The sequence below is a fragment of the Grammomys surdaster genome, unplaced genomic scaffold, assembly GCF_004785775.1.
Source record: "Grammomys surdaster isolate TR1022 unplaced genomic scaffold, NIH_TR_1.0 125698, whole genome shotgun sequence".
Classification (NCBI taxonomy): Eukaryota; Metazoa; Chordata; class Mammalia; order Rodentia; family Muridae; genus Grammomys; species Grammomys surdaster.
In genome coordinates, this window is record NW_021620534.1 from 794,011 (window position 1) to 804,503 (window position 10,493).

Genomic DNA, 10,493 nt, shown 5'->3' on the forward strand with positions numbered 1-10,493 from the left:
TCTTCTTCTTCTTCTTCTTCTTCTTCTTCTTCTTCTTCTTCTTCTTCCTCCTCCTCCTCCTCCTCCTCCTCCTCCTCCTTTCCTTCCCCCCTCCTCCTCCTCCTCTTCCTCCTCTTCTTCCTCCTCCTCCTTTTTCTTCTCCCCTCCTCCTCCTCTTCCTCTTCCCCTTCCCCTCCTCCTCCTCCTCCTCCTCTTCCTCCTCACCTCCCTCCTTCTCCTCCTCCTTCTTCTTTGCTAATTTCTATTTCAGTATGTCTGTCTTGGTGTCCAGAAAAGCCATGGTTTTGTGTATTAATTTCGTATCTTGCCACTTTGTCAAAAATGTTTATCAGCTTTATGAGTTGTTTTTGATGGAGTCCTTAAGGTTTCTTAAGTATAGAATCATATAATGTGAAAAAAAGACCCTTTAGTCTCTTCTTTTCTTACTTGTATTCTTTCAGTTTCTTTCTTTTGTCTTACTGCTGTGGTCAAGACTTCAAGGACCATATTGGATTAGTGGAGAGGATGAATACATTGATCTTAGTGAGAATACCTTGAGGGTTTTCTCCATTCATTGTGATGTTGGCTGTAAACTTTAGACGTATAATCTTTATGATATTGAGATATGCTGTTTCTACCACCAGCAACTCCATGACTTTAATCATGAGAAAAACATTGGGATTTATCAAAGACCTTTTCTGTATCTAGTGATGGTCTCATGATTTCTATCTTCAAGTCTATTTATGTGATAATTTTGTTATCTGATTTAATACATCAAACCATTCCTGAATCTCTGGAATGAAGTCAATTTAACTGTGGTAAACAGTCCTTTAGATACAATCTTGATTTGGTTTGTCAGCATTTTATTGAAAACATTTGCATCTTTTTTCAACAGGGAAATTGATCTGTAATTTTCTTTTTTGTGTGTACATGTTTTTTGTTTTGTTTTGTTTTTTTGTTTTTGGTTTTTTCGAGACAAGATTTCTCTGTGTAGCCCGGGCTGTCCTGGAACTCACTATGTAGACCAAGTTGGCCTCGAACTCAGAAATCTGCCTGCCTCTGCCTCCCAAGTACTGGGATTAAAGGCGTGTGCCACTACCGCCCGGCATGTGTGTACATGCTTTTATCTGACTTTAATATCAGGATAATACTAACTTAATTAAAAGAGTTTGGAAGCATTTCTTTCTTTTCTATTTTGTGGAATACTTTGAATAGTATTGGTATCAGGTCTTCTTCGAAGGTCTGGTAAAATTCTGCTGTGAATCCATTTGGTCCTTGGATATTTTTAATTGTTTGGGAGACTTTTTATTACTGCTTTAGTCTCATTATTGGTACAGGTCTGTTTAAGTTACCTATTTCATTTAAATCTAATTTTTGGTAGATCACATGCATCTAGATTTTAGAAATTCAATTGTTTCTTTTAAACTTTCTAATGTAGTGGACTTCACATTTCAAGGCATGTCCTTTTTTGGATTTCATTGCTATCTCTTGTTATGTCTCCATTTTCACCTCTAATTTTGTTAACTTGGGTTTTATCTCTGTTACTTTTGGTGAATTTGGCTGAGGGTTTGCTAGTCTTGTTTATCTTTTCAAAGAATCACTGATTCTTCACATTGTTTTTCTTTTTATAAGTTTCACTTATATTTTATGAATTTCCTATCTTAATTATTTCTTCCTATAAGGTTTTAAAGTTCACCATAAGCCACTTATTTGAGATCTAATATATATTTTTAAGATTTATTTATTTTATGTATATGAATACACCGTTGCTATCTTCAGACACACCAGAAGAGGGCATTAAGCCCCATTACAGATGGTTGTGAGCCACCATGTGGTTGCTGGGAATTGAACTCAGGACCTCTGGAAGAGCAGTCAGTGCTCTTAACCGCTGAGCCATCTCTCCAGCCCATCTAATAATTCTTTATGTAGGCACTGAGCTCCACAGCCTTTTCTTCTAAGATTGCCTTTAATATGTCCCACTTACTTGGCGTATTGTGTTTTCATTTTCATTCAGTTATAGGAATTATTTTATTTCTTTCTTGATTTGTTTATCAGTGTGTGTGTGTGTGTGTGTGTGTGTGTGTGTGTGTGTGTGCTGTTTAGTCTCCATGAATACCTTGTGCATTTCCTACTGCTGTTGATATTTAGCCTTGGTTCATCGTGGCCAGTGAGAATACGGGATATCATTTCAACTTCATCATATTTTTTAAGGCTTGCTTTCTTTCTTAGAATGTGATCTGTTTTGGAGAACGTTCCATGTGCTCCTGAGAAGGATGCATTTTACTAGTGCTTGGGTAAAATTTCTTCTTTTAAAAAATGATTTATTTTTATTTTATGTGTATGAATATTTTGCCTGCATGTATGTAAGTGGATCATGTGTATTCCTGGTACCTACAGGGGTCAGAAGATGGTGAAATCTTCCTTGGAACTGGAATTACTGATGGTTGTGAGCTACCCTGGGGGTGTTGGGAGCCAAACCTGGGTCCTCTGCAATTGATAGGCCATCTCTTCTGCCTCTAGGCCAAGTTTCTTTAAATATCCGTTAGGTCCATATAATTTATTACATCGTTTTTGTCTCAATGACCTGTTTATGAGAAATAGCATTTATTTTATGAAACCCGGTGTACTTGTATTTTGTGCATATATGTTCAGAACCCTGATATCCTCTTGATAGATTGTCCCCTTAGAGAGTATGGTGTAGCTTTCATAATCTCTACTGACTGGTTTCTGTTTGAAGTCTATCTTGTCAGATATTAGAATAGTTGCACCTTCTTGCCTTTACTATTTGCTTGTCATATCTTTTCCTTTCCCTTTACTCCAAGGTAGTGTCTAGCCTTTTCAAAAAAGTATTTTCTATTTCTTAAAATTATATTTATGTGTGTGTCTGTGCATATGTGTGCAGGGGCCTATTGGGGCCAGAGGCTTCAGATTTTTGGAGTGAGAGTTACACACACTATGAGCCACCTGACACTGGTGCTGGGGATTAAACTTGAATCCACTGAGTAACACACACCAAACCACTGAGACATCTCTCCAGCCTCAGTGGTACTATCTTTGCTGGTGAGATACATTTCTTGAGAGGTTGCAGGTGATCAGGATAGGGAGCTGCCGTACCAGGTCCTTACTGGGCTATGACAGTTGCTAGTTCCTGTTGCTAGTGTTTGAGACAGGGTCTTGTTATGTAGCCTGTGCTGTCCTTGAACTGGTGATCTTCCTGCCTCCATTGTTTGAGTGCTGGAATTACACACGTACTGGCTACAATATTTATACACTATATCACGGACTACAGTATATCTATATTTTTCTGTATATTTAATTTTAATTTTATTTTATGCATGTGAGTGTTTTGCTTGCATGTATGTCTGTGTACCACATGCATTCCTTGTACCAATGGAAGATAGAAGAGGGCCTTGGGTTTCCTGCAGTTGGAGTTGCAGATGGTGGCGAGCTGCCACATGGATCCTTTGCAGAGTAGCCGGTGCTCTTGCCTCTGGACCATCTCTCTGACCCCAATATTTTTTTCTAATGCAAACTATTATGCTGATGTTTGCATTCTGTTTCCACTTTAAACAGAAGAAAATCTTCATGTGGTTTTATAAAATGGCAGGACTGTAGCAACACCCTCCTTTAACAATCATGCTGTTATTGAGCTTCCCAGGCTCTGGCTGACAGGTGGGAACACGCAGTACACGAGGCAGCGAGATGTGTTCAACTATGCCTAAAGCAAATACATGTGATCCAGACTCTTCTGAATGTGCACCTGAAACAAGTATCTCCAGGTATGTCTGTGTGCCTTGGGGAATATTTTTAATTAATTTTCAATAGAAAATGCTTATTCAAAGAGAAATAGTAAAAACATGTCAATTTGAAATCTATGTATGTATTACCAAAAAATTACTCAGATGTTAAAACCACAAAAGATGCTTTAGGGAGGACTATTTAACAATGTCAGCATAGGAAAGGTCACATAAAGACAATGCAAACCAAAACTTAAGTGAATACGACTATTGCCTTTAAATTTTCCACAGGTATTCTCCACGTAGCTGATGCGTCTCTATTTTCTCTAGTCTTCAAGAAAACCAGCAAACTCCAGGTCCCATCACCAATAAACTGTCTCAAAGTAAACATCGTCTCTGTTTACTAAATGTAGTTATTTTCTCTTGCATCGAAGTTTGTGGCTGGAGGCCTGTGCCTAGTTATTTGGTCTTCTAGAAACTGCTTTTTTATGCTGTGGCTTTCCTTCTCGTCTGAGTGGTGGATCTTCCTCACGGTGTAATGTTTCTTGTTGGGATAGAAGAGGTTTTGAAGTACTCATTTTTGAAGTGAAGGATCATTTTGTGAATGGGACCCAAACAGAATACAGACCTCTCACCGCACGGGCAAAACCCCTAATGTGCAGCTCTGATGTACAGTTTGCAAAACACTCAAGGGACGTTCATGTTTCCGAGTTCAGCATCAACTGGCCTCAGAGGGCCTTTTCCTTCTCACCTCCCTCCCTTGGTTTGGAGCATGATACACCTTATCGTCTTTGGCTTTTCCTGGCTTAAGACTGCTCCCGGGAGCTAAAATGGCGGGCAAGCAGTTGACTGCTAAGCTCAGGAAAGCTTCAACCTGAACGCCTGTGGCATAGTTGTAAGGGTTCTGTAGTTGCAGAGGAGGGGCTTTCTTGGGGAGCAACAGCACCTTCCCTGAGTAGTGAATTTCAGCATGGCTTTGCTAATGACCGCTGGTGACTACGGTCTTCAATCAGGACTGTCTTTGGTGAGGCTTCAGCACACACTTATCTTCCAAATCCTTGGGGGGAATTCGATCCATGTGCTATCCCGCTGGGCCTGATAAGTCTCCAAAGCCTCCGTGGGTGTGATGCCCATGCCAAGAAGGCACTGCAGGAACTAAAGGAGGGCCCCCCTCCCGAGATCTGGGGGGTACATTTATCTTCTAGCTAATGTCACAGTTGGTGCTTTCTTTTGCCAAGCTTCATAATAGCTGGACCTCCTCTTCTTTCATAGCCTTGTAATAAGATGAGAGGAGGATTCACAAATAACACCCCTCCCCCCATCCCGGTCCTCAAATCTGGTAAGCAGGAAAGAATGCTAGCGAATATCCATTAGATCTAATGAGTCAGATTCATTTCAAAGGCATCATGTTGATCTACCACGGGTCCTTCTGAAGCTGTGACCTAGAAGAGGCACTGGGGCCTTTTGTCCCCAATGGCTGGTGGGAGGGAGGCTGGGCAGCCAGGATGATGCCCTACTGGACAATAGGAAGCATTGACGAAGTGTTCCCATTTATTGGCTGAGCGACTGCATCAGTCATTCATTCACAGACACAAGGTCTAAATTGCAGAACCAATTAACAGCACTAATAGCCCTTGCCTGAATTAATCTTTGAGACAAAAGGGAGGAGAAGTGGAAGTGCTATTAGCAAATCAAGCTGTACCATCCCTGCTTTATTGCGGGGATCTCGGTGTCTGTATGTGGCCATTGTGCACTGACTGCAATTACAGCCCTCATTTAAAAATGATTAAGTGGTTATAATTATTTTTCAATTAAAACTTATATCTTCCATTTATGCAACATCTCAGACTTCAATTAAACTTCTTTTTAAAATTGCCACTGAGATCCCTGCTTCGTCTTCTGTCAGGAAGCCTTAAACTTAACCCACAGAGAGCTCTCATTTCCAGACTTGAGGAGTCCATGAAATGTAAGCATGGAGATGAAAGTTAGCAATAATAAAAGTCGAAGTGCCTGTGTGAATCAACCACTCTGTCTCAAGAGGACTGAGATACTGTGACACCGGAGAACAGGGTTCTTACCACTGAATAGTGATGTCACTGCTACCTGAAGTTCTGTTCTTAGAGCGGCTGCCCCCTTATGACAGACAAGTGAGTGTATGAACAACATAAACCATTTTAAAACTGATTTTTATTTTTCATGTGTCCATGCCATGGCGTGTGGGCAGAAGTCAGAGAGAAATATACAGGGGTCAGTATCCTGTTCCCACTCAAGTAGGTCCCAATGATCACACTCAGGTCATCAGGCCTAGTGGCAAGTGCCTTGCCCACATCTTACTAACACAAGATGTGAAGTTCTGAGCAGGGTACCCCTCTGAGATGCTTAACCTTGGCTGTCAACTAGATTGGATTGAGAGACACCTGGGTAACTGGCAAGACAACAGGGTGTGTCTGTCTGTGAGGGTGTTTCCAGGGACGTGGAGTACAGAACGGATAGATGAAGACTCATCCTGAATGTTGGGGGTGTTAGCAAATGACTGAGGTCCTTGATGGAGCACAAAGTGGGAGAAGGGGGAGGCTTGCTACAGGCAATTCTCAAGAGGGTGCGTTTTTCCTGTCATAGCCAGTGGACCCCAGATACCAGATTCATCAGCTTTGTTTATTTGTTTTCAAACTTTATGATTGTTTTACTATTTTATGAGTGCAAGTTTTTTTTCCTGCCTGTATGTCCACCTACCACATGCAGGCCTGGTGCCCACAGAGTCCAGAAGAGGGAGTCAGATCCCCTGAAACTGCAGTTACAAGTGCTCAGTGATTGCCTTGTGGGTGCTGGGAATGGAATCCAGGTCTCTAGAAGAGTAGCCAGTGCTCTTAATCCCCTGAGCCATCTCTTCAGCCCCAATTCTTCAGCCCCTCAATGTGGACTCCTGGTAGCAACTTTCCAGGGTGCTTACAGGCTTTCCGCCTTGGACCTAGGCTGCATTGTTGGTTCTTCTTGTCTGGAGCCTTTCAGTTTCTGGGACTGAAAAGATAACTGGTTCTCTTAACTCTCTGTACTGCAGGCTACCATGGTGGGACTGTTCAGTCTTTCATTGTGTGAGCCAAACTGCATGTGTATGTATGTTGCTGTGTGTGTGCATGCAGTGTATGTCCATGCTAATGTGTGTGGCTGTGCGTGTGTGTGGAGACCAGAGGTCAAAGCCAAGTGTTTCTTGATTGCTTTCTAATTTGTCTTTCTTGGTTTTTGCTTTTGATTTTTTGGGACAAGTTCTTTCACAGAGTCTTGAACTCATTGACTAAGGTAGGCAGAGTGGCCAGTGAGCTTCAGGGAATCTCTTGTCTCCTCCTTCCTTCTCCCCCACCCCCGCAATGGAGTTACAGACATCTGCCACCACTCCTGGACATTTTCTGTGGGAGCTAGGAATCCATTCAAGCCTCTGTGCTTCTGTGGCTGGCACTCTATTAACAGCTATGGTCTAGACACCTCAATCTAATAAATTCTCTCATAATTTCACCTATATTGTATTGATTCTGCCCCTCCAGAGAGGGCTAATATGCCTCCTAAAACTGCCTTTATCTTGTGCTTTCTTGAGGCGGGGAGGTAAGAGTTATGTATACATCATGGCCCATTTCATCTTACTGGCCTATAATCGTGCATATTCTTTGGATATGACCCTCAAGGGGATATCATGCATCTTGTAATTCGGCATTGGGAATCCTCTGAGGTTTAGACACTCCAGTCAGGACTGTTTAAAAGGCCATGTCACCAACTTCCGTTGTGAGGACCAAGAGTTGTGGGAAGAAATATCTGGGCTCAAAGAAGCAGTGTGAGGGGTTAGAATTTATTCTACTCCTGGCTGACTTCAGCCTCCTGTTTCAGCTGTTTTTTGGGAGTTAGCAAGCTGAATTTGGTTCCGTGCTGTTGAAAGCATCTGTGTCACATGTAATGAGTTTTAAAACTCGGACAATTAAAAGAAATTATTTCTAATCTTCTTCCTTTCCTATCAAAGTCATCACTTGTCTAGCATAATTGTGGCACTCACAAAGAACATCACGCCTCAGGAGAGTGGAGGCAGGGGCGATATTAAACTCTGGAGCTGGCTACACGGATTAGACTCTGACCTAGAAACTCAGCGAAAACTTACAGCCCTTTCCTGCAGGAAAGAGATGAACTCTTGCAATCAATTTTTCCTTTTCAAAAATTAAGTAATCTGGACATGGTAGTTCATTCATCTAGCCCAGCATCTGGAGACTGAGGCCTAAGGACTGCCTTGAGTGTGAGGCCAGCCTGGGCTATAGAGTGAAGCTGTCTCAAAATAACAATTTTATTATTTATTTCAATAAAATATATCCTTTAATTAATTTACTATTGAACACACCGCCAAAGTGCTTTTATTTATTTATTTATTTTTGTGGCTGTAAAATATCTGATCCTGGTATGGTGATGTGGTAAAAAAGCTGAGGCAGAGGGCAGAGAGTTCAAGACTAGCCTGGGTTGCATGGGAGATTTTATACTAGAGAATCTTAACTTTTGAAGACCTGTACACTTGGGATATAAACCTAGGCAGGGTCATCAAATTAAATGATCTAAAAGTGGGCTTGAAGAATGTTACCATTTTCTAATATTGAAAGGTTGTTTCTGATTTGGTAGACATCTTCAGTGTCTGAGTTTTCCACAGCCCAGGTCAGTAAGCTGGTGCATTCTCCTAGCTGTGTGGGCTCACAGGAAAGAACTAATGGTTTTAATTAGCTCTCTGCGTTGGAAAGTAGGTAGGGAGTGAGTGACCAGCAAAGAAAGCAGCCTCTGGATTCAAAGGCAGAGGCAGAGCTACATTTGAGGAAAGCCAGCATCAGAAGGAAGAAAGGAGCAGGCTTGAGGGCCACTGGATTTAATTAATACTTTTAATAAAGCACATTATACTTTCATTGCTCTTTTTAGTAACTAAGATCAAATACATTTCTGCTCTTTTAAAGAATGTTCTTACTATTTCCTTCTGAATCAATGACTTTTGCATCATTTATTTTTTAAAAATGCAGTTTCTATAAGATATCCACAATAAAGAGATTTAAAAACTTTTTATTGGTTACTTGTGAATTTCACATCATGCACCCCGATCCCACTCCCCTCCCCTCATACCTGTCCTCCACCCTTGCAACTTCCCCACAACAGAGAAAAAAATCTCATTGTGAGAGCTGCAGTGTGTCACAGTGTGTCCCACAGTACACCCTTTTGTCCACACTTCTTTGCTTGCAAATGCTTGTTGCAATGACTAACTGGCCTGGTGCGAGGCCTCTGGCTTCTGCTACTCTATCGATATTGGCTCCTCATGGAGACTCACTGGATCCTCATGGGGATATCATGTTGTTTGTTGCCCTGTGTCAGAGAAACTCTGTAGTTTTGGATCTGTAGGACCAGTCCCTTCATACACTCCAGCAGTTCATTAATGGGTAGATGTTGAATTGGCTGAGCCAATTTGAAGCCCTAGATCTAGGCCTGAGGGGTCTGTGAGCTGTTCATCCCGCCCACCCTCCCACTCTCCCACTATCACACGCTCAGGGCTGGCTCACCAGCAATCCCTCAAATCAGGGCCAGCTCTACTCTGCTACCCACGTGAGGTGCAGAGCCCGTTCTTCTGAGTGCTGCAGCTGGTGAGGGGCAGGACCAGCTCTCCTGGTCTCATGACCCCAGGGACAGCTCTCCCTCCTGCCACAGGTAGTGAGGGGCAAGTATGGAGGAAGGTATCTCTTCTTCATCCATGCTACAGCATGGGAATGGTAGGGCTCAGTCTCCTATGGTCATATCCGTGGGGGCAGCTCACCTGTAATTAACTGCAATCTGTGCGTGTGTGTGTGTGTGTGTGTGTGTGTGTGTGTGTGTCTGCCTCCTCTCCCCAGCACTGCAGCTGGCTAGGGTAGGATCATCTGTCCTGCTCTCATGCCTCCAGGGCCAGTTCTCCCACTATGCTCAGGTAAGGGTTGGGGCCAGTTCTTCACAACCCTCAGACATCAACAAGTCCCTGGGTGACAGCCCAGACCAGGGACATCTGCCTGGCCTTTGGCAGTAACAGAACCCTGCTACTGCAGGACCATGGACCCAGATGTGACACTCTGTGCCAGCACAGGTCAGAATCCCAGGTCCCCTTGTGGCATCACTGGCTACTCAAATTGGGCTGTTCTTAACTACTCTCAAGTCTCCAGTTCTACCTCTCTTCGCTGTGCCCACAGCCTTCTGTTTCTTTTTCTCTTCTATTTCTCCACCATTGACTTGCTCCTCTTAGTGGTGCCTGGGGTCTCCGAGTGTCTGGGGTCATCTCAGGAGGGCTATGCCCCACTTGTGCAGTATGGCGCCAGGCAGGGGTCATCTCCAGTATGGTATGTTCCCTAAGACCTGCCTGGGGACAGACTGGTGGTCATCTTAGCTTGCTTTTCTGGGGATGTTAATCATTCAGATGTTCACAGTTCGGAACACTGAGTGTAGGCATAACCTCTCTCCTCTCTGCCACCTACTGACGCACATGTGACACAGCAGCCACTCCTGCAATGCTCCTGGGGCAGACAATGTAGATGCTTTAAAGCTGAATTTCCATATGGGATTGGGGGTTGTTCTGAGGAATTTGCTCCAGGATATAATGCTAACTGGTGTCTCCTCCGTAGTGGCACCAGTACCCATCGGTCTTAGTTACGATAGCTTTGTAGAACATCTGAAATCTTATGGGACAATGACTTCCCTCTGTGCCCAGGCCCCGGTGGCCCATCCTCTACTCACCCTGTCCCTCTTCTC

General features: G+C 43.1%; 1 non-coding gene across 1 annotated transcript; it reads right to left on the minus strand.

The window, feature by feature from the left end:
• Positions 1-10,137: 10,137 nt before the first annotated feature.
• On the minus strand, positions 10,138-10,268 carry LOC114639338. Its single transcript, XR_003713993.1, has one exon. It is a non-coding gene; the product is annotated as a small nucleolar RNA SNORA17 (small nucleolar RNA).
• Positions 10,269-10,493: the final 225 nt, after the last annotated feature.